This window comes from Nomascus leucogenys, chromosome 4 (assembly GCF_006542625.1).
Source record: "Nomascus leucogenys isolate Asia chromosome 4, Asia_NLE_v1, whole genome shotgun sequence".
NCBI lineage: Eukaryota > Metazoa > Chordata > Mammalia > Primates > Hylobatidae > Nomascus > Nomascus leucogenys.
The window spans coordinates 101660452-101684138 of record NC_044384.1 but is presented as its reverse complement, the minus strand read 5'-3'; the positions used below and the strand labels follow the sequence as shown (position 1 = coordinate 101684138).

General features: G+C 40.9%; 1 protein-coding gene across 7 annotated transcripts in view; it reads left to right on the top strand.

Moving 5' to 3' along the window:
- The window catches only part of RBM6 (RNA binding motif protein 6), a 139955-nt gene that overhangs the window by 36525 nt on the left and 79743 nt on the right, over positions 1–23687 (top strand). The window lies entirely within an intron of this gene.

The following is a 23687-nucleotide window of genomic DNA, read 5'->3' as shown; positions in this document are numbered from 1 at the left end:
ATGTTCCAGTTCTTCTGAATGCCTGTGATATATAAAGTGAGTGTCACAGCAATTGCCTTGAATATATTTTATATAATTATTAAACTTGCTATGCATTTTCTTCATGGTGGTGGAATGTTTATGCTTGAGCCTAATAGGATTTAATAAGCTTGTTGTATGTAAAATTTTATATTCATTGCTTCAGTAAAATTTATGACTTCCCAGAGAAATTGTACAAATTAGTGGTTTCTTTAATTTTCAGTTTTGCTTTGAGAATGGAGTCCTGTTACAGTTATTTTGTTGAAATCCATGAATAGATCCAGAAGAGCTTTCCCTTTGACATCTGTTCTGTGGTCTGAATGGTAGATTAAACTTTTCAGAGTATCCTCCTAGTTGTATTTCACAGCACCAATTTCAGTCATTTCCTTTAAATCTTACTACAGTAAATGTAGGCAAAGGTGAAATGCCAAGAACTCAAGGGTTTTGACCAATATTTTTAGAACTATGTATAATAATGTTTATTTATTTAAAAATAAAGGTAATCTTTAGGTGACCTATTTTGCAGAATTTTAAATGGAAGAGAATAGAGCATGAGTCTTCACAGAACTTAGAATTTCAGTAATTCAGTTAAAGACATCTTCAAGTAAGAACATGTCATATTTTGAGGATATAATTTACTATTAGCAGTTTATCATGGGATAAAAATTTTGCATTAACTAGATAACTTCTTCAGAATGCTTCTGCAGAGGAAAATTATCCACAAAATAAATTTTGGTGCTTGAAAGAATATGATGTTAAGTCCAGAAATAATTTGTTCTATAATTTGAGAACAAGCTCAGAAGTATTATTTCTCAGAGAGCCAGTTATTTATTTGTTTTAAAAACATCAACCCTGAATTTGTGGAAGCAGGAGTAAGAGTAGTTATATTATTATTCTTGGTATCTCACTTTTGTTGGTTATATTTATTTTTTGCATATGCCTCATACATGCTTTCTTTGGGAACTCAAGGTAGAATTTACAGGCTGGAGATGCTTTTTAACTCTCAGGATAATAACCTCAGTCTTGTTTCATGAACTGTGCTTTCATTAAGTATTGATATGTTTAGGAAAGGAGATGTCTTAATATTTAAATAGCAGTTCAAACTCCAGTTTCTTTAGTATTCATTGACTTTCTAATTGTCAAATTTGTCAGCACAGTAAAAATTACATTAACATATAGGGTCTAGAGAGGAAGTTCTTAAATTTGCTGATTGTGGTAGCTATTAGAATTGGCAGACTGAAGACATTGATACACATGGGAAATCATTCGGGGCAGTGCTTAAAAATAAAACGAAAAATACCTTTCAGCAAATACAATCTTTTCTTGGCATTCTATTAAGTTGTGTTTTTTGTTTGTTTTTGTTTTTTAGTGAAATGATTGGATTACTAGTTTCATGTTATCTATATTACATCTCTGATAAATAGGATGAACTTTTGACAATATCAGCCAGATCATGTTACTCCCATGTCTAAAACCCTCTTAGGGCCTTCGTCTTCACTTGGAAGAAATTCCCAACTTCTTGTTTTGTCTTACAAACCCATGCATGAGCTGACCCTTGGCTGTTTGATCTCATTCAGTACTGCTCTCCACCTACCCTATTTTGCTGTAGCCACACTGAGCTTTTCTCTTGTCTTTGACCAATACAAACTTCTTTTTGTGTCAGGGTCTTTGCACTGCTCTTCCGTCTGATCTTCACTTGTCTTCTGGGGTTTAGTTCTTGGCTTCAGTTTCACATCTCTGAGGCCTTGTGTCACCCTCATCTAAAATCATCGGGTAGTTGTTTTCCATCATATCCTTGTTTGGATCTATCACTGATTGGATATTTCTATCACTGGTATTTTTCAGTTGGATCTATCACTGATCTATCACTGGTCACTGATTGGATTGAACCTGTCAGTGGTATTGGATCTATCACTGATATTTTTCTCAGTGGATTTGTTTATCTTATTTCTCTCACTAGAGAGGAATGTCAGCAGGAGCCTTATTCCTTCTTGTTTCCACCAGTGCTTGACACTCAGTAGGTTCCCTATATGGATGGAATAGATTATTATTTATGGTGTATGTGAAGAGCAGCTGTGATTTCCCCTCAGGTGAGGAGCATTAAAGGGTAGTGTAGGTTTCACAGCAGTGCAGCTTAGGTCTTACATATCTGCTGAAGAATATGTCTTGGAACAATCAAATGTTCTGGAACTATAATGTTTACTGTTAAAAGATCATATGTGGTAGTCAGGCATGGTGTTGCACACCTGTAGTCCTAGCTACTTGGGAGTCTGAGACAGGAGAATTTCTTGAGCCCGAGAATTTGAGATCAGCCTGGGCAACATAGCAAGACCTTGTCTCTTAAAAAGAAAAAGAAAAAAAAATATGTGAATCTTAGTAGTAACAGTGACTTAAAGAAAGGGTCTTACTCTGTTGCCCAGGTTGGAGTGCATTGGTATGATCATAGCTTACTGTAACCTCAAACCCCTGGGCTGAAGTGATCCTTCTGTCTCAACCTCCAGAGTATTTGGGACTACACGTGCGTACCACCATGCCAGGCTAATTTTTAAACTTTTTGTAGAGGCGTGGTCTCACTATGTTTCCCAGGCTGGTCTTGAACTCCTGGGTTCAAGTGATTCTCCTGCCTCATCCTCCCAAAGTGCTGGGATTACAGATGTGAACCAGTATGCACAGCCAAAAAGGTGACATTCATAGGTGAAAACTGGCAATCAATATTTTAGGCTGAGTGATGACCTGCAGAGACCATGCAGGATGGATATTGCTCATAAGAGGGGAATTGTAGAGTACAGTCTGTCCTTTTAGTTGATGTAATGGAGGGCTGATCTATAACACAGGAGAGAAGATTAACGCCTCTTCATTAACTCTAGTATTAGTGTAATTTTTGTCTCCTCTAGAGCTGTATAAGTACAGGGTCACAATTTTATCTAGAACCTGTGAGGTTAAATGAGCTTATGAATTTTTCAAGTTATAGAAATGTAGTTTACATAGATCATATAGGAATTATATCTCCCAGGGGAATGTGTACTCAGACATAATATGCTGCAAAATTATTAATATTCTAAGAGGAGTAAATAAAGACTAAAGTGACTCATTATAGTGTAGGCCAGGATTTGCCTCAAAATGAGTTTGTTGAAGTTTACCAAAAAACTTGACATTTATGGAATTTTGGAATTGTAGATAAGAGATTTTGGACCTATATATGTTCTGTATATTTGAATTTTTCATTTGCTGTTTACAAATACATTATAACCCCATGAATTGTAAATTACCTTGAATTATATGATTATTTCTGGAAAAAGTACCAGGAGTAAAGTGTCTTTTGGTGACTAGACAAACTCTAGTATATACATAAAATGGAATACTTCTCAGCAATGAAGAAGAAACTACTTATGCACCTAACAACATGGATGAATCTCAATGGCAATGTGCTGAGTGAAAGAAACTAGACTCATAAGAATATATACACTGCCATAAGGAGGAATGAAATACTGATGTATGCTACAAGTTGGATGAACCTTGAAAACATTATGAAAGAAGCCAGACACAAAAGACCAAATATTGTACAATTCAATTTATATGAAATATCTAGAGTAGGCACACCCGTAGAGACAGAAAGCAGATTGGTGGTTGCCAGGGGCTAAGGGAATGGGGAATGACTCCCTAATGGTTATGGTACTTCTTTTGGGCTGATAAAAGTATTCTGGAACTAGGTAGTAGTGATGATTGCATGACATTGTGAATGTACTTAATGCTCCTGAATTGTACAATTTAAAATGATGCATTTTATTTGATATTTGATATGTATTTGCTTCCTTTTTTTTTTTTTTTTGAGATGAAATCTTGGTTCCATCGTGCAGGCTGGAGTGCAGTGGCACAACCTCGGCTCACTGCAACCTCCACCTCCCAGGTTGAAATGATTCTCCTTCCTCAGCCTCCCAAGTAGCTGGGATTACAGGTGCCACCACACCTGGCTAATTTTTTGTATTTTTAGTAGATATGGGGTTTCGCCATGTTGGCCAGGCTGGTCTTGAACTCCTGACCTCAGGTGATCTATCTGCCTGGGCCTCCCAAAGAGCTAGCATTACAGGCCTGAGCCACTGTGCCCAGCCAGCTTACAATTTTTTAAAAAGGCTACGTACTATATGTGTATGTGTGATTTCACTTACGTGACATTCTGGAGGGGACAGAACTTTAGGGATTGGAAATAGTGGTGGCCAGGGTATTGGGGGAAGAGTTAACTATAAAGCGGGAGCATGAGGGAATTTTTGGGCATAATGGAATTGTTCTGTATGTTGATTGTGGTAATGATGTATCAGTGTTAAATTCCCGGAGTTGGTAACTACTGTGGTTATGTTAGAGAACATCTTTTTTCTTTTCTTTTTTTTTTTTAAACGGAGTCTCGTTTTGTCACCCAGGCTGGAGCGTAATGGCGCGATCTCGGCTTACTGTAACTTCTGCCTCCCGGGTTCAAGCAATTCTCCCTGCCTTAACCTCCTGAGTAGCTGGGATTACAGGCACCTGCCCCCACTCCTAGCTAATTTTTGTATTTTTTTTAGTAGTGACGGGGTTGCACCATGTTGACCAGGCTGGTCTTGAACTCCTGACCTCAGGTGATCTGCCCGCCTCGGCCTCCCAAAGTGCTGGAATTACAGACGTGAGTCACCATGCCCGGCTGAGAGTATCTTTATTCTTAGAAAATACATAATGAAGTTTTTAGAAGTAAAGTACTGTGATGTATGCAGCTTTCTCTCATGGTTTCGAAAATAATACTTGCTATAAATGGAGAAGGGAGGAAGAGAGTATTGATAAAGTAGATGGATCACAATGTTATTAATAGTTGAATCTGGGGCCACACGCGGTGGCTCGTGCCTGTAATCTCAGCACTTTGGGAGGCCAAGGCAGGCAGATCACTTGAGGTCAGGAGTTTGAGACCAGCCTGGCCAACATGGCGAACGAAACCTGTCTACTAAAAAATACAAAAATTAGCTGGGCGTGGTGGCGGGTGCCTGTAATCCCAACTATTCGGGAGGCTAAGGCAGGAGAATCACCTGAACTCGGGAGGTGGAGGTTGCAGTGAGCCAAGATCACGCCATTGTACTCCAGCCTGGGCGACAGAGCAAGAATTCATCTAAAAAAAAAAAAAAAAAAGTTGAACCTGGGTAAAGCATATATGAATCTTTTCCCTGTACTATTATTATTGCAAATTTTTTGTAACTTGGAAATTATTTCCAATAAAAAGTTGAAAAACGGACAAAGCTGATTTATTTTATTTTATTTTTTATTTTTTTGAGACGGAGTCTAGCGCTGTCACCCGTGCTGGAGTGCAGTGGCGCGATCTCAGCTCACTGCAACCTCCGCCTCCTGGGTTCAAGCGATTCTCCTGCCTCAGCCATCGGAGTAGCTGTGATTATAGGCGCCTGTCACCATGCCCAGCTAATTTTTTGTATTTTTTAGTAGAGACACGGTTTCACCATGCTGGCCAGCCTGGTCTTGAACTGACCTCATGATTCGTCCACCTCGGCCTCCCAAAGTGCTGGGATTACAGGCGTGAGCCACTGCGTCCGGCCTATATTTTATTTTTAAATGATCAGCAGAAACCTTGTAAGCTGAAGACTGCAGCAAATAGCTTCTGTCAACAAGTAAACTATAGAGCAGTGGTTCTCAGGGTGGATCCTGGACCATCGTCATCTCTTTACCCCCTGGGAACTTGTTGGAATCCAAATTCTTAAGCCCCATCCTAAACCTACTGAATCAGAAACTCTGGGGTGGGGCCCAGTAGTCTGTACTTTTAAGAGGTCCTCCAGATAATTTTAATGTACCCTGAGGACCACTGGCAGTAGATAAACTGTTTAGATTCTTTATTCTAGAACTTTTGCATAGTTTAAAAGTGACTTAATAAGCAAGTGGACCTTCTGTAAGTAGACAAAGCTAATGCTTATGTGCTTTAGGAGCCAGTGCTGATCACATGCCTTGCCTACCTAATATCAATTCTCCTGCTCTGCATAGCAGAAGAAGAAGCTGGAGTAGTGTTGGTACTATCTTATGACTTTAGTTATATGTAACTAAGGACATATAACTTAGTTGTTTTTTCTGTTTATATATAGTACACTTCCTCCAGAGATCTTGGAATGGTTGTAGATCTTCTCATTCACACAGTGTTTCTGTGACATATGAATGCAGGCAGAATTGCTTTTGATTTTTAGGTTTGTTTGCATACTACGTAGTGTATAAGCTTGCTGTGATATTTTTCCAAAAGGGATTTATATCATTTAAGCAAAAATGATATAGCTTCTGGATTATGTTTCCTAATAAGGCTCAAACATAGAAAGTAATTATAGTAACTGAAGTGCTACAGAATTACTTTAGTACTGGTTTATTAACTAATGTCACAAAGAGGATTACTAAGGTGGTGTTAGTAGGAAGAAGCAATATCTTGCTTTAGTCTGTCATTGTTCATGTGGTGAATGGACAGTCTCTGTATTCTTGGGAAGGAAAATTCTTCTTGGAAAGTGAGTATTTGCAATGACTAGGTCAGTCACTCGGTCTGCTGCCTGGCATTTTGGGTCTACTGAAAGTGACGTTGCAGCAAAGGCCCTGTACCTTCTGCATTTCTTTTCTTTTCTCTCTCTCTTTTTTTTTTTTTTTTGGCAGAGACAAGGTCTTGCTTTGTTGCCCAGGCTGCCCTTGACCTCCTGTCAAGCAGTCCTCCCACCTTAGCTTCCTGAGTAGCTGGGACTACAGGCGTGTGCCACCATGAGTGGTTAATGTAAATTTTTTTGTTTGTTTTTTGAGACAGAGTTTCACTCTTGTTGCCCAGGTTGAAGTGCAGTGGTGCGATCTCAGCTCACTACAGTCTCTGGTCCTGGGTTCAAGCGATTCTCCTGCCTCAGCCTCCCAAGTAGTTGGGATTACAGGCATCTGCCACCACGCCCAGCTAATTTTTTGTATTTTTTTTAGTAGAGACGGGATTTCATCGTGTTGGCCAGGCTGGTCTCAAACTCCTGAGCTCAGGTGATCCACCCACCTCAGCCTCCCAAAGTGCTGGGATTACAGGTATGAGCCACCGTGTCTGGCCTATTTTTCAATTTTTTTGAGACAGAGTCTCTCTCAGTCACCCAGGCTGGAGTGCAGTGGTGCAATCTCAGTTCACTGCAGTCTCCGCCTCCTGAGTTCAATTCTCCTGCCTCAGCGTCCCTAGTAGCTGGGATTACAGGCCCACCATCACACCCAGCTAATTTTTGTATTTTTAATAGAGACAGGGTTTCACCATGTTGGCCAGGCTGGTCTCGATCTCCTGACTTCAAGTCCGCCCGCCTCGGCCTCCCAAAGTGCTGGGATTATAGGCATGAACCACCATGCCTGGCCTACATTTTTTTTTTTTTTGTAGAGACAGGGTCTCACTATGTTGCTTAGGCTGGTCTTACACTCCAAGGCTCAAGCAATCCTCCTGCCTTGGCCTCCCAAAGTGCTGAGATTACAGGTGTAAGACTGAGGCCAGCTGCCCTTTACATTTCTTAAGGGTAACAGGCTCATGTCCTTTCATTATTCACAATTGAAATATTTTGAGTCTTTACTTCTGTGTCAATATAACAGAAGTAACTTCCTTATGAAGAAAATTCCAGAGAGAATCTTTCAATATAGGGATAGAAATCCATTGTGAAACTCGAGAATTGACACTGGTGATATAAAACATGCACAGTAGCCGAGTGTGGTGACGGGTGCGTGTAGTCTTAGCTACTCAACAGTCCGAGACATGAGCCCAGGAGTTTGTGACCAGCATGGGCAATATAGTGAGACTCTGTCTCAAAAAAAGGAAAAAAAAAAGTGCATAGTTTATGGTATCCCAAGTGGAGGAGCTAAAGACAGAATAGCTTAACATCATTTAGAAAAAAAATTATAATTGAAAAGTGCAAATACACATTTTGCAGTGTTTTTGGCATTTACAAAATACGTAAACACTTTTAGTTTCTTAGGGAAAAGGTGACGATAGGCTGATTGAAAAATATCATTTTTACTTGTCACATCTCTATAACAGCAGAAGTTCTTGTTTTTAACCAGGAGTCCTATCAGGTTTGATACAACATTGGGGGAGGATGTGGCAGTTGAAATTTAAGGAAACTTAGTTTCCTTAAGGTGACTGAGCTTAAAAAATCAGAATGTTTAGGAAGGCAAGAGACACTTTTAGGGCTGGGCTAGTCTTGTGGAGGCAGTGGATGGACACTTTGGCTGGCCTAGGGAAGAATCTGTGATTCAGTGCTGCAGGGATCAGGTGATCCTGGTGAGAGAGGTCCTGGAACAAGGGTTAATTTGGTCATTTTTGGAATGACCTGAGATTTGGCTTATTTATATTTTATTTTTAAAATTTCCCGCTGGGCACAGTGGCTCAAACCTGTAATTCCAGCACTTTGGAAGGCCAAGGCCAGTGGATCGCTTGAGCTCAGGAGTTCGAGACCACCCTGGGCAACATGGTGAAACTCCATCTCTCCAAAAAAAATACAAAAAAAATTAGCTGGACGTGATGGTGCATGCCCGTAGTCCCAGCTACTTAGGAGGCTAAAGCAGGAAGATCACTTGAGCTAGAGAAGTGAGGGTGGAGGTTGCAGTGAGCCAAGATCATGCCACTGCACTCCAGCATGGGCAACAGAGAGAGACCTTGTCTCAAAAAAATAAAATGGTGAATGTAAAATAAGATGGTAGCTCACGCCTATAATCCTGGTACTTTGGGAGGCCGAGGTGGGTGGATCACTTGAGGCCAGGAGTTACAGACCAGCCTGGTCAATTTGGCAAAACCCCATCTCTACTAAAAATACAAAAACTAGCTGGGCTAGTGGTGTATGCCTATAATCCCAGCTACTCGGGAGGCTGAGGCAGAGGTCTCAGTGAGCTGAGATCACACCACTGCACTCCAGGCTGGATGACAGAGTCAGACCCTGTCTAACATAACATATAACATAACGTAACGTAACATAACATAACATAAAATATAAATTTTCAAGGCAGAAATCTTGTAATCAGCCTTACTGTTTGTTAACAAGGACATGGTTCTGATCTCGGCAGTTGATAAAGCCAAGAAGGATACTAATTAAAGAAATTTCCAGATTTTGCATCTTCTGGCATCTCAGCTAAATGGCTCTGAGGAAGAGGATGCCACTCGCCAGTTTTGAGACACAGGCAGGTTATATTCTTTTCCTGAAAACCATTTAGCTGAGATGGAATTTGCCTCTCTGAGGTTGGGGAAGGTGTTTAAACTCTGTTTACAGCCCTCTGTCTGTTCCACTGCCTTGCTGAGTTCCCTCACCCTTCTTTAGATAGAATTGCTGTTGGCTTCTATAGTCCTCACTTACTTCTTTTGCCAAATGCTCAGGTAGCTTTGGCTGAGTCTTCAAGGTTTGATAAAGCTGTATGGGGCTTCCTATGCCTTTTGGTAATTAGAAGTCACTGAAGAGGTACTTCTGCTAGAGTGACAAGAAGAAAAGGGTCATTACTCAGCTTGTATAGTGCAAGGGCTGCTTGACTCCCAGCTTCAGTCTAGGCAGGGAAATTACCTTAGATGAGCACCAGATAGAGGCCATCTATAAAAACCGTTTACAGGATTTAAAAATACATTGACATTGGCTTCTTCCTTTAACTTTCTGCTGGCAACAGAACATCTGATGCGACCTATGCTGCTCACCATTTCTAGGTTATATTCTCTACCCTTGCAGTGTAAATTAATTTTTGCCTGGTTCCATGTTTCTTGCTTAGGTTATCTCTTAGGTCTTCTGTCTGATTTAAATATAAGCCTTCTTAGGACTAGATAGTGGTGATGGTTGCGCTATTTTGTCAATATACCACTGAATTGTATGTATTCACTCTTTTAAGAATGAGTTGTTTTTTTTTTTTTTTTGAGACGGAGTCTCGCTTTGTTGCCCAGGCTGGAGTGCAGTGGCGTGATCTCGACTCACTGCAAGCTATGCCTCCTGGGTTTACGCCATTCTCCTGCCTCAGCCTCCTGAGTAGTTGGGACTACAGGCGCCTGCCACCACGCCCGGCTAATTTTTTTGTATTTTTAGTAGAGACGGGGTTTCACCATGTTAGCCAGGATGGTCTCGATCTCCTGACCTCGTGATCCGCCCACCTCGGCCTCCCAAAGTGCTGGGATTACAGGCACGAGCCACCGTGCCCAGCCTTAAGAATGAGTTTTGTGGTATGTGAATTATGTCAATTATTTATTTATTTATTTATTTATTTTGAGATGGAGTCTCACTCTGTTGCCCAGGCTGAAGTGCAGTGGTGCAGTCTCAGCTCACTGCAACCTCCGCCTCCTGGGTTCAAGCGATTCTCCTGCCTCAGCCTCCCTTGTACCTGGGATTACAGGTGCATACCACTATGCCTGGCTAATTTTTGTATTCTGTATTTTTTTATTTTTATTTTTCTGAGACGGAGTCTTACTCTGTTGCCCAGGCTGGAGTGCAGTGGCATGATCTCGGCTGACTACAACCTCCACCTCCCAGGTTCAAGTGATTCTCCTGCCTCAGCCTCCCGAGTAGCTAGGACTACAGGTACATGTCACCACACCACGCCTGGCTAATTTTTTGTATTTTTAGTAGAGATGGGGTTTCACCGTGTTAGCCAGGATGGTCTCGATCTCCTGACCTCGTGATCCTCCCGCCTCGGCCTTCCAAAGTGCTGGGATTACAGGTGTGAACCACCAAGCCTGGCCAATTTTTGTATTTTTAGTAAAGACGGGATTTCGCTGTGTTGGCCAGGCTGGTCTCCATCTCCTGACCTCAAGTGCCTCCCAAAGTGCTGGGATTATAGTGAGCCACCATGCCTGGTAAATTATGTCAATTTTAAAAAGCCTTTTTGAAAATTGGTTCAGTCATGTAAATATTGATTTCTTAAAGGTGTTTTCATGAGTAAAGAGAATATTCAAAGTTTCGCAAAAACGTTAACAGCCCACTGATTGGTACTTATACCTTGCTGGTATAATTCATAATTGATTGTTCTTAGTCTCAGTTGAGTACATTGTGTTATGTATAGAAAATGTTGTATTTTCATTTTTAAAAATTATTATTATTATTATTATTTTGATTACAGATGTGAGCCATTGCACCCAGCCCATTTAAAAAAATTAAACCGGCCTGGCACGGTGGCTCATGCCTGTAATCCCAGCACTTTGGGAGGCCGAGGCGGGCGGATCACGAGGTCGGGAGATCGAGACCATCCTGGCTAACACGGCGAAACTCCATCTGTACTAAAAAATACAAAAAATTAGCTGAGTGTGGTGGCAGGCTCCTGTAGTCCCAGCTAATCGGGAGGCTGAGACAGGAGAATGGCGTGAACCTGGGAGGCAGAGCTTGCAGTGAGTTGAGATAGCGCCACTGCACTCCAGCCTGGGCAACAGAGAAAGACTCCGTCTCAAAAAAAAAAAAAAAAAAAAATTAAACCATACTCTGTAACTGTGAAGAAGTTGTGATTTATTCTTTAGTGTTACCTGCCATTCTTTTTGTCTCTTTCTCTTCTCTTCTCTTTCCTTCTCTTCTCTTCTCTTCTCTTCTCTCTCTTCTCTTCTCTTCTCTTCTCTTCTCCTCTCTTCTCTTCTCTCTTCTTCCCTCCCTTCCCCTCCCCCCCTCCCCTTCTCTTTTCTTCCCTTCTCTTTCTTTTCTTTCAGAGTTTTGCTCTATTGCCCAGGATGGAGTGCACTGGCATGCTCACAGCTCACTGCAGTGTCAACCTCCCAGGTTCAAGCTGTCCTCCTGCCTCACCCTCCCTAGTAGCTGGGACTATAGACATGCACCACCATGCCTAATTATTTTGTATTTTTTGTAGAGACGAGGTTTTGCCATGTTGCCCAGGCTGGTCTTGAACTCCTGAGCTCAAGTGATCTACCTGCCTCAGCCTCCCAAAATGCTGGGATTACAGGTGTGAGCCTTATTTTATTATTTTTTTTGGGAACAGGGTCTTGCTCTGTCCCCCAGGCTGGAGTGCAGTGGCACGATCTTGGCTCACTGCAACCTCTGCTTCTTGGGTTCAAGCAATTCTCCTGCCTCAGCCTCCCAAGTAGCCTCCCAAAGTACTGGGATTACAGGCATGAGCCACCATGCCTGGCCTCTGATGCATATATTTTTTAAAAATAGTATTTTCCACCTTACAATGTATTTAAGAGTTTGTAAATTTCCTTTTTTTTTTTCCTTTTTTTTTTTTGGAACAGTCTTGCTCTGTTGCCCAGGCTGGAGTGCAGTGGCATGATCTCGGCTCATTGCAACCTCCGCCTCCCGGGTTCAGGTGATTCTCCTGCCTCAGCTTCCTGAGTAGCCGGGATTACAGGTGCCCACCACTACACCCAGCTAAATTTTTTGTAATTTTAGTAGAGACAGGTTTCACCATGTTGGCCAGGCAGGTCTCGAACTCCTGACCTCAAGGGATCTGCCCACCTCGGCCTCCCAAAGTGTTGGGATTACAGGCATAAGATACTGCGCCTGGCTGAGTTTGTAAATTTCTTTCTTTCTTTTTTCTTTTTGAGACAGAGTCTTACTCTGTCACCTGGGCTAGAATGCAATAGTGCGATCTTGGCTCACTACAACCTCTGCCTCCTGGGTTCAAACAATTCTCCCGCCTCAGCCTCCTGAGTAGCTGGGATTACAGCCGCCTGCCACTATGCCCAGCTAATTTTTGTATTTTTCATAGAGATGGGGTTTTGCCGTGTTGGCCAGGCTGGTCTAGAACTCCTGACCTCAGGTGATCCACCTACCTTGGCCTCCCAAGCGTGGGGATTACAGGTGTGAGCCACCACGCCCGGTCATCAAAGAGAATGTTTTTAATGATCAGGAGCACTTTGAGATGTTTAGAGCAATCTGAAACCTGGTTTCCAAGCCATCTCAAAATATACTTTGGTAATCAAGACAGGGAAATGATGGTGTTATTTCATTTGTGGGACTCAACTGATTTTGTTGACCATTGGTTTTGCTGTAGGATTCCTTTTTCTCTTGGTTGTGTTGGGCCTACTGTTTTTTAAAAAAATATTTTGAGACAGGGTCTTACTCTGTTGCTCAGGCTGGAGTGTAGTGGCGCAGTCTCTTGTCTCTGCAACCTCAATTTCCTGGGCTCAAGCGATCCTCCCACCTCAGCTTCCCAAGTAGCTGGGACCACAAGTGCCCACCATCACACCTGGCCAATTTTTGTATTTTTTGTAGACATGGGGGTCACTGTCTTGCCACGCAGGTCTTGAACTCCTAAGCTCAAACAACTGTCCTGCCTTGCCCTCCCAAATTGCTGGAATTATAGGTGTGAGCCAGTGTGCCTGGCCTTCTTTTTTTTTTTAAACCACTATTTTTTAAAACTAGATTTGGCCTGGAAAGAGAAAAACGATATTCCTTGACTTGATCTATATATTTTATGGTTCATTCATTTGCTTTAGAGGTAGAAGGAGCAGGAAAAAGTACAACAAAACAAAAACTTGCCTTTGTCTGGTGTTTAATTTGAATGCCCACAGATGCTTTTGCATTTATTAGTAGTGAGTTTTCATAATTATCAAATATGTGTTAGAAAAATCTGGCTGTGCATGGTGGCTAATGCCTGTAATCCCTATATGCTTGGAGGCTGAGGCAGGTGGATTTTCTGAGCTCAGGAGTTCAAGACCAGCCTGGGCAACATGGCAAAACCCCATCTCTACCAAAAAATAAGCTGGGCGTGGTGGCACACGCCTGTGGTACCAGGTACTCCGGAGGCTGAGGTGAGAGGATTGTGGAGGTTTCAGTGAGCCAGGATTGCACCACTGCACTCCAACCTGAGTGACAGAGTGAGACTCCATCTCAAAAAAAAGAAAAAAAAATCTCCTTGTCCAGGAGCTGTGTTGAGTGGACTGTGGACTAGCAGGAATTCATAGCTCTGGTGAAAGATGACTAGATAGTGTCATTTTTTTTTTTTTTAAAGTCCCTGAATGATTGTGACAGGGTAGGAAAATCATCACATAGCAAAATCTTCATTAGATTTTCCCTAATGACTTATCAACTGGGTTTGTGCACCAAATGAAACAACTTCCTGCCTTTGTTTGTCTGAAAGTCGAAGAAAATATTAGTCAGGTATATGATATTGTACTCCATGCTACAGAAGTTTCTGGCAGCAATATAGGTTATATGCCAATCAGTTAAATAATATTTGTGGGCCAGGCCCGATGGGCTCATGCCTGTAATCCCAGCACTTTGGGAGGCTGAGGTGGGTGGATCACTTGAGGTCGGGAGTTCGAGACCAGCCAGGGCAACATGGTGAAACCCCATCTCTACTAATAAAACAAAAATTAGCTGAGTGTGGTGGCACACGCCTGTAATCCCAGCTACTTGGGAGGCTGAGGTAGGAGAATCGCTTGAACCCAGAAGGTGGAGGTTGCAGTGAGCTGAGATTGTGCCATTGCACTCCAGCCTGGGGCGACAAGAGCGAAACTCTGTCTCAAAATAAATAAATAATAATAATAATATTTGTGTAAGTACAGGGATATGTTTCTTCAACTCCAAAGTATGAGTTAACGTGCATATGCCAACTCTAGAAATAAAGTATTAAGTCAAACCTCCCAAGAAAATTTCCCCAAAAAGGTGCTAAGAGAGACGTTATTTTATTTTATTTATTTATTTTGATACAGAGTCTCTCCCACTGTCACCCAGGCTGGAGTGGTGCAGTGGCATCATCTCGATTCACTGTAGTCTCCGCCTCCCAGGTTCAAGCCATTCTCGTGCCTCAGCCTCCCGAGTAGCTGGGATTACAGTTGCCCACCACCATGCCTGGCTGAGTTTTGTATTTTTAGTAGAGATGGGGTTTCACCATGTTGGCCAGGCTGGTCTCGAACTCCTGACCTCAAGTGATCTGCCCGCCTTGGCTTCCCAAAGTGCTGGGATTACAGGTGTGAGCCACTGCACCTGGCCTTTAATTTTAATTTCTAAAACTATGGAGTAGTATTACACTGAGGGAACAGAATTTTCTGTTCCTTCATTTGTATTATTAAATATAGTCATGCATTGCATAATGACAGGAATACATTTTGAGAAATGGATCATCAAGTGATTTTTTCATTGTGTAAACATCATAGGGTATACTTACACAAACTAGATGTTATAGCCTACTATACAGCTAGGCTATATTGTATAGCCTGTTACTCTTAGGCCACAAAACTGTACAGTGTGTTACTGTATTGAACACCATAGGCAATTGAGACACAATGGCGTTTGTGTATCTAAATATAGAAAAGGTAATGCATTGTGCCACCAAGTCACAACAGCTATGATGTCACTGGGTGATAGGAATTTTTCAGTGCCATTATAATCTTATGGAACCATTGTTTTATATGCATGCAGTTTGCTGTTGATCAAAATGTAGTTAAGCAGCACATGGCTGTAATTAAAACAGTATTGTTTGTTATAATAGAAAATAAATTTTTTCTTTTTAGCCTCTGTATTAATAAAGAGCACTAGAAAGTACTTTATCAGACAATGAATATATTTGACAGATGTACATACGTATTTATCAAATGAACCTTTTTTTGTGGGGGAAAACTTAACTAAGAATAGGCCTGTGTTTTAAAATGGCTGCCTGGAGGACAAGTGCTATAAGGAAATTTCAGTGGTATTTGCATTGACCTTGGCATTAAGTGGGGGGAAAAACAAGCCCCAGGTGAATTGATACATGGATGTCTGAACATGTTCAGGAATGATGTTTTGAACAATGTTTGCCTCCTGTGTCATGTAGGCAGAGAGATGATAAAAGATTTTTTTCCCCTCTTGATACCAGGTGATAAAATATTTTTTTCCCCTCTTGATACCAGGTAATTCTGATACCGACTACCTGAAGTTAGCTTCAGACTCCACAGGTTGAAGGGCTTTGTCCCATAAGACCGTTCTTAGGTCAGACACCAATTGCAATGATCAGTTATCAGGTCCCAAGGTTACCTACACTTATGTCTGATTTGGCTACAAAATTGGAGGTTCCTACAGTCTGCCCCATCAGATTTGATAACTTTCTAATATGGCTGCAGAAAACTCAGAGAAATATTTAACTTATGTTTATCAGTTTTTTATAAAGGATACAATTAGCCAGATGAGGAGATAGATAGGGCAAAGTCCAGAAGGGTCCTGAGTATTGAGTGTAGGAGTCTCTGTCCTGTGGAATATGCCACCCTCCCAGCATGTAGATGTGTTCACCAATCAGGAAGCTCTCTGAGCCCTTTTGTGTAGTTGTTTTTATGGAGGTCTCATTATGTAGGCAGGATTGATTAAATCATTGACAGTGGGTGATTTGCTCAAGCCCCTCTCCCCTCATCAGAAGTTGGTGGGTGGTACTGAAAGTTCTGAACTTCTCGTCAAGACTTTGTCTTTCTAGGTAGCCCTCTTCCTGAGGCTATCTAGGGGCTTTCCAAGAGTTGTCTTACTAGAACAAAAAATACTCCTATCACTCTTGTCACTCAGGAAATTCCAAGGGTTTTAGGAGCTGTATGCCAAGGAACCTGGGACAGACCAAGTGTCTTTCTGTGATACCACAGAAGGGGACCCCAAAAGCCAGCTCCGGCTGGTGTCTAGTGCCTTTAGTTGGGGACTGGATATCGGTTACAGGGCATAAGTGGCTCAATGGGGTTGCCGTTTAACCCATCTCTGCTGTATTAACCTCATGTACCTCAGCTCATGGCTAGGTTGTTTCAAGTCTCACCTAATGTCAGTTGTTTCATCCTTCTCTGGATGCTTGCTCACTTCTGGAATAGGTGAATAGCTGGGCCACTATGATTTGCTGTCATCCTGAGCAAACTTCCAGCTTAGAAACCAGCTTTGTGGAATCATCCCAGAGCCTTTATTTTATTTTGTTTTGTTTGTTTTTGAGACAGAGTCTTGCTGTGTAGTCCAGGCTGGAGTGCAGTGGCAAAGTCATGGCTCACTGCAGCTTCAACCTCCCAGGCTCAAGCAATCCTCCCGTTTCAGCCTCCCAAGTAGCTGGGATTACAGGTGTGTACCACGACACCTGGCTGATTTAAAATCTTTTGTAGAGATGGTGTCCCAGTGTGTTGCCCAGGCTGGTCTCAGACTCCTGGGGTTAAGCAATCCTCTTGCCTCAGCCTCCCAAAATGTTGGGATTACAGGCGTGAGCCACTGAACTTGGTCCCAGAACCTTTTAGAACAGTGTTGAGTTGCCCTTTATTTGCACCAGGGCTAAGGCAGTAGAAAAAAATGTTTATGGGCCATGTTTTTCTTCCTAGTCAAAATAAAAATAGCCATGTAATCTAGGGAGGCAGCAGATATGTTGTTAGTATACACTAGAAGTCAGGAAATTCGTACTGCCTTTCAGCTGCTAAAGTACTGGGACATATTTGAGAAGCAGTAATGCAGAGGCAGCTGTCTAATCTTTGATCCCTGATAATGCTTATTTCATTGCATCCCTGAAACCACCCTGCAAAGGATTTATCATCTTTGCTACTTTGCATATAGAATAACATAGGCCCAGAGAGACGTAGCTTGACTGCAATCACATGCTGAGTTAGTTGTAGCTTCTGCAAATATACAGAAGAAGCTACTTTTCTTGTGTGTTATTCTAGTGATGATGGTCATTATAATTGATGTACCTGATATTATGCTAGGTTTAGGGATACAGAAATGAAAAGAAGATCGCAGTCCCTCATCTGGGACCTCTGTTTTTTTGGTGTCACCTCTCTGCATAGACAGTTCTGCAGTATTGATGCTGCTGTTCTGGTTGATCCTTCTGTCATGCCTGCACCATCTTTTCTGCCAGACTGAAGTGTTCTTGCATGGGGAAAAGCAGATTTGCAAAGGTTCTCTTTTTCCTGATTGTTGCTCTGCAGATTGAGTATTTTTGTTTGTTTAAGTGAACAAAAGTTGAATGAGATTGATTACTGGCTCTTTAAAGAATAATTACTCCCCCTTTTGACTTATGTAACATCTTGAGGTGATCTATGACTATTTGTACTTGTCATGACTTCCATTAGATTAAACTCTGGGGCAAAGATGTTGCTCTCCATTGTGCTTATATGACACCATTACTGCCAGTGGAATTGAAATAAATTGAGTAAGGGTGAGTGTTTCCTAACAAATGTTATTCCGGGCCTGAAGAACCGTCATCAAGATGGAGTGGCCCTGTGATTAATTTTGGACTTAAAGCAAAAAACAAACAAATTTTTTTCTTTAAATAACCAGTTGGCACAGATACAGAATAAAATAAGATAGATCCACGTGTAGTTTTTAAAAATTTAGGTCAGGTGGCTCACTCCTATAATCCCAGCACTTTGGGAGGCCAAGGCGTGTGGATAACTTGAGGTTAGGAGTTTAAGACCAGCCTGGCCATCATGGTGAAACCCCATCTCTACTAAAAGTACAAAAATTAGCTGGGCATGGTGGCGCACGCCTGTAACCCTAGCTACTCAGGAGGCTAAGGCAGGAGAATTGCTTGAACCTGGTAGGCGGTAATTGCAATGAGCCGAGATTGCGCCACTGCACTCCAGCCTGGGCAACAGAGTGAGACTCTGTCTCAAAATAAAAAAAAAATTAAGAAATAATCATCAGTGTATATCTTCCTTTTTTCATTTTTCTTTAAAAAAAAAAAACAGCAACCCTTATATGCATAGCTGAAGGGAAAATAATTGAAAGTGTTTATAAGATTTCAAGGTGATGGGCTGGACACAGTGGCTCATGCCTAATAATCCGCACTCCTGTAATCCCAGCTACTCAGGAGCCTGAGGCAGGAGAATCGCTTGAACCCAGGAGGCAGAGGTTGCAGTGGGCCGAGATAGTGCCATTGCACTCTAGCCTGGGTGACAAAGGCGAAACTCCATCTCAAATAAAAAAGATTTCAAGGTGATGGGTTTCATGTGGACCAATTTTATCCTTCCCTGATGATAATTTGACATATAAGTCAGATATTTTCCTGATTTTCATAATTAGAGTGGGATTGTTTGTTTGTTTGTTTGTTTTGAGACAGGGTCTCACTCTGTTGCCCAGGCTGAGGTGCAGTAGGCCAGTCATGGCTCACTGTAGCCTTGGCTTCTCAGGCTCAAGTGAGCCTGGACCTCAGCCTCTTAAGTAGCTAGGACTATAGGTGCGTGCTGCCACACCCGGCTAATGTTTTCTGTTTTTTTGGTAGAGACAAGGTCTCATTATATTGCCCAGGCTGGGACTCCTGAGCTCAAGTAATCCTCCTACCTTGGTCTCCTAAAGTGCTGGGATTATATCCACGAGCCACCACACCCAGCCTCACATGAGATTTTAACAGAGCAAAGTACCTGTTGGAAATCTTGTGCACAAAGCCTCCTTTATTCTGTTACTCCCATTGACAGGAATTCAGATACCTAGATCAATTCTGTTTTGGTTTTGCTAAAATCTCTAACTTGATATTTTACTTTTCTAAAAACCTGTATTATCAATGAAATGGAATTAGGAAAACAGGACCTATAGAAGTAAGACCTTGAATCTACTGATGTTTCATGGTGCCTTTTATATTCATAATGCTTTGTTCTCACAAAAATAATACTTTTTGTTTGGAGAAAAAGGCTGTGTTGTGTGTGTGTGTGTGTGTGTGTGTTTTTCCTCTCAAAGATAGTAAAATAAACTCCTTCTGACAAAGGCATCTTAAAAAAAAGGAAAAAAAAAAGCCTTCCTGCTAGTTGTGTTCTTTAAAATCCTGATTCCCCGTTTTACTTTCTGGATGTATATTCTGGGCTTTTTCAATGTCAACCAATACTCTCTTGATGGGAAATTCAGCTGGATTTGGGTATGTTCATTGGGTTTTCCTAGAACAGTTGGAAGATTCATCTCATTTATCTAAACAAATATTCCTTATAATTATTATGAAAATTGGGCCTGTCGTAGACTAATAATTGACTTAAACCATACAGGGTTATGTTTATCAGTATCTCATGAGTCAGCTTTTCTAGGGGCAGAGATTGAAGAGTTAGTTCTGAGATTGAATATTATTTATCAGGGTTTTGTTTTGTGTACCTTACTCTCCTGTAACCACCTGGTTGGCTTTTATCACAGATACATTTTTGGGAAACAAGCAACCACATGGTTAATGAAGATAGAGAAGACGTGAAATTTGTTACCTTTATAGATTTTTCTTCCCTTGCCCTGTTCTCATTCTTCTCATTTGCCTAAAAAAAATATAAGGAGGCCGGGTGCGGTGGCTCACGCCTGTAATCCCAGCACTGAGGCAGGCAGATCACCTGAGCTCAGGACTTTGAGACCAGCCTGGCCAACATGGTGAAACTCCGTCTCTACTAAAGATACAAAAATTAGCTGGGCGTGATAGTCCCAGCTACACAGGAGCCTGAGGCAGGAGAATTGCTTGAACCCGAGAGGCAGAGGTTGCAATGAGCCGAGATCATGTGCCATTGCATTCCAGCCTGGGCAACAGAGCAAGACTCTGTCTCAAAAAAAAAAAAAAAAAAAAAAAAAAGTATAAGGAGTATTCACATTTCTATGAAATCTGTAAATTTAGGTTAGAAAATTTAGTTAGCTATGCTTTGTAGTAGTCATATAAATAAGCACAAAGACCCTCCAGACTTCTTCCCAGCATGTGACAGTGGAAGAAAAGGGTAATAAAGTAGATTTTTTTGTTACTCTCATTGGTAAAAATAAGTCTGTCCATGGGAAGGTTAACACTGAGTTTACCATCTTGATGATTCCATATGCTTCCTAGCAATTCTGATCTCAAGGTTGGTTGGCAAAATGTTTAGGTCTCTGAGTAGAATATCTTCTGTGCCTTTTCTGTGAATTGTAAAATTACATTTGGGAAATAAAGAAAAAAATCCCTGATTATCTCACTATAGCAATACAACCACTGTAATCATTTTGGTATACAGTTGTGTTGCATTATATGCATTTTCTGATTTTTGTATGTCCACCTGTGCTCGTTTGAACTGTATCTCCCTCCCCACTTCCCACACCCTGTTTTCTCACTCCTGGAGTGAACATAGGCAGTGGAGATGAGACTCGCCTGTGGCTTCAGTTTGTCTCCTCTTCTAAGTTTCTCTGAGTGGGCATTCACTGTGCTGGCTGTGATTCTGTTATTTAAAGCAATATATTTTCATACCTTATGGCCCTTAAATGCAAGCCAACCTCTTCATCTGGTGTCAACCAAAGGAAAAGTGATCTGTTGCAGCGCTGGAGGAAAAACTGGCAATGTTGGACTTACCTAAATTGAAAGATGGTATGTTGTTCTTCACCTTGGGGTCTTTGAGTATGATTTTTGACAGTGCATGGTTTTTGTCTCACATGCTGACTTTTGTCTCTAACCCTTGAGTTAGATGCAATTTAATTCCAGTCTTTTTCCTATATACATTTTACATAATTATCCATAAGGGTATATTCATTTTTAAGGCTCTTAAAATATACTATATCAAGTATCTTTCCATATTGCTATACAATTTTTGTAGCCGTCATTTACAACAAGACATTTTAGTTTTCGTCTTTTCAAAAGAATTTTGGGAGCTAGTATAATCAGCTCCTTAGAACGCTTTCTAATTTGCATACTCAGGTCTACTCACAATAGTTCTGCCATAGATATTTTAAAATAGAAGCAACTGTTATGCTGCTAAGTTGAATATTTCTTAACTAGGCATATTTCTTAACAGGGGCATAGATGTATGTTTTCAGGCATATGGGACCCTTTCTGTAACTGGGCTTCTAGAGTTTAGAATTAAGATTTAAATTGGCCTATGATCTTATTGAAGAGTGAGAGGCTAGAGTGTAGTGGTTAAAAACATCAACTTGAATCTGGACTGCTTGCATTTAAAGCTCAGTATTGTACTTACTTGGTTACTTTGATCAATTTACCTATCCTTTCTTTGCCTTCTTCTCCATGGCTAAAATCAGGTTAATAATATTTACCTCTTAAGATAGTATTGTGAATATTAAATCAGTATATACAAAGTATTTAGAATAAAATCTTGAACCAACAAGTTCTATGTAAATATTACTTACTTTCATTGTCTATTTTGCTAATTGCTGAAAATCTTTATGGCACAACCATAAGTCTTGAACACACAAAATACCTTTTTTTTTTTTTAACATTTTGGGTAGTATAGTTAAACCTTAAATTTCTGTTCTTGTTTGATAGCTAAAGTTTCAGTCAGAATAAATTTAGTGTTGGGCTTGTGAATATAATATTAAATCTGAAGTATGTTGTCAACATATAGTATTGCAGGGTTGATGTCTAGAAATGCTATGTTAGATGCTCATAATGTTTTCTGTGTCTTTTTCTTCCCAATGTCTACTTGTCCTTTAGCAAAGTATGAACGTTGTCATGAATCTTTTCTCTCTCTGTCCACAGATTCTGTGTGCTCCTCTGGGCCACAGTAGTTACTTCTTTAAGCACAGAAAGGAAACTTAGGGCTTTGCCAGTTTTGGTATTAGTTCCCTTTGTTTTTCATCTGGGCAGCTATGGAGAGGGTTGCTTTCCACACACCTGGGTACTCCATTGATACGTTCTGTAGAGGTAATCAACACACTCGAGAGTACACCTGCTTGTTCCATGGCTAGCCCTTTCTGATTGTGGACATGCATTTGAGTGTTTGCAGTGGATATTTGGTGCTAACAGGTGTCTTAGTTCCTTCTGTTATTCTGTAATGTTTCCCAAGAATATTCAGAGCTGTTTATAAAATGCAGAGTGATTTATGTGTTAGGTGTTCAGTGAGTTTGGTCAAGAAGATTCACTTGAAAGGAATTAACAAAACAGTTTCCGTTGTTAATAGGATATGCACGCTGTTTCTCTAAAGTACTTTTATTTCTTCAAAGAGTTATAAGCAGAGGAGACTGATTTTGTGATAAGTTTGGAGGGGTTAGTTTTAATCCATGTTGGTCAAAACTGAAAGTAGATTAGAAAATCTATTTCTCATCCTACAGTAGTGCTGAGGTTTCTAGTAGATTGTTTTTCTTCTTCCTAGTCATTTTCTGAAACTCAAAACAAGGATCAACCTATACCATTGTAATGTTTCATAGTTAACTTGGAGTATTTAACAAGTCTAAAATCAAAGTTTATTGTTATTAGTAAAACATTTTAAAGCCATTCATTTCATGTGACAAGGAATCTACTCATTTCACCAAATGTGCTATGTTTTTAAACTTATACTTTCTATTGCTTTAGTTTTATTGATCTTTGATACGTTGATTCAGTGATATCAGTTTCCTATTGTTATATATACTTTGTGGTCAAAATTATCATAGGGTTTTGTGTTTTTCTTTGCCTGAGTTTTGTTTCTCATCTGAACATCACATCTTTCCCTTGCTGTTCCATTTACACAGCGTGATTCCTAGAGATGAGCTTCTTTATCCTCTGAGGCAGTGGAGGAAGCATGGAAGCCACTTGGGGAGCATTGCATTGACAAGTGTATTGTAGTCACATGGTGGCAGTATCGGGGAAATTATAGGACTGGTTAGATTCTAGTTCAGCAACCTATAAATCCCAGGACTTCCCAGTCTCGTGGGTCATACAACTCTCAGGCCTGTGCTGCAAATGACACTTGCTTAGGAGTAAGGTGAAGGATATTTTATAGCTCTAATGGTTTGTACAGTTCTTAAACATGTATTGATTGCTAACAACTGCTGTCTTTCTCCCAGCTTGCCCCACCACCAGTCTTTGTGCGTAAGCACCATTTTGGACACAGTTATTTGTACTTATTTATGCTTTTACACCTTCTTCCTTTTATA